This window comes from Octopus bimaculoides, chromosome 4 (genome assembly GCF_001194135.2).
Source record: "Octopus bimaculoides isolate UCB-OBI-ISO-001 chromosome 4, ASM119413v2, whole genome shotgun sequence".
NCBI classification, from domain to species: domain Eukaryota; kingdom Metazoa; phylum Mollusca; class Cephalopoda; order Octopoda; family Octopodidae; genus Octopus; species Octopus bimaculoides.
In genome coordinates, this window is record NC_068984.1 from 137,519,448 (window position 1) to 137,520,668 (window position 1,221).

Consider the following 1,221-nt stretch of genomic DNA (forward strand, 5'->3'; position numbering starts at 1 on the left):
ATTATTATTTAATTGAACGCCACGCATCCATTTCCAAGTAAGTTTATCTTTTTGATGCGACTCTACTCTATACTGTTTTCTCCCCCATCGTTTTCTTTCTCATTCTTTCTCTAATTCCCTTTTTTCACCCTTCACCGTTTTCTATGTGTGTGTCTCTCTCCCCCTCTTTTTCCTTTTTTCTCTCTCTCTCTCTTCCTTCAGTGATATGACTCCCTCTAAGAAGATCGACAACACTGTTTAAGCTGGAGGATGCTGAAGTGATTTAACGTGCACTTGCATTCAAGTCCTTCGTTGGTGGCATCGACTTTTCTAAATATAGTCTCTCCAATATAATTGCTATGGGTGAGATTGCAGTATTTATGGGCCAAGGATCTAAAATGACAATTGAACAGACAAGTGCCTTGTCAATCTACGTTGCCTTAACGGGTTACGAAAGTAGGAGAGTTACTTGTATTTTAGCAATTCGTCTTGATGGAACAAAAGTCCCACCGCTTATCATCACAAAGGGCAAAAAAGAGAAAAGGGAACGAGTTTCGGGCATCTATGTCCTTGAAACGGAAAAGGCTTGGTGCACACAAACTGTTATAAGAAAATAGGTTGATTTAACTATGCTACTTGTTTTAAGTGGTTCTCAAACAGGATTTTAATAAATTGTAAAGTCACCGCTGCTATTACATACAAAATTTTATAGTTTCACGGGGCTATACAATTAGGATCGCTTACATAAAAGCCATTACAAAATACATAATATGATTAGTAGGGTAGAACATCATAGAAAGGAACAAATAGCTTAATCATAAAAAACATGATGAAGTCATACTAACTAGGCAGGATTATTCATAGGATAGTCACTACATGTAGCATACAACATACCATACCATATAGCTTATAACATATGCAATGAACTTTAATTCATCATATAACTCAATATCCCACGAATTTATTACGTATAATACTAGAGGGTAAGTTCACATCAGATACGACACTAAAAATTAACTACATTAGTGGCAACAAATATTAAATGCTCGAAATACGAGAGTAGAAAAACAGACAACAACTGATTAAGGGTCGTTTTTTTGTGTTGTTTGTCTTGTTTACTATTTGTGTCTTTCGTTGTTCGAAAAAATAGTTTATATTCCGTGTACTCGTACTTCGTATTTTTTGTTGTATACGTTTCGTGACGTCCTGTGCCCACATATGCATATATATATATATATATAT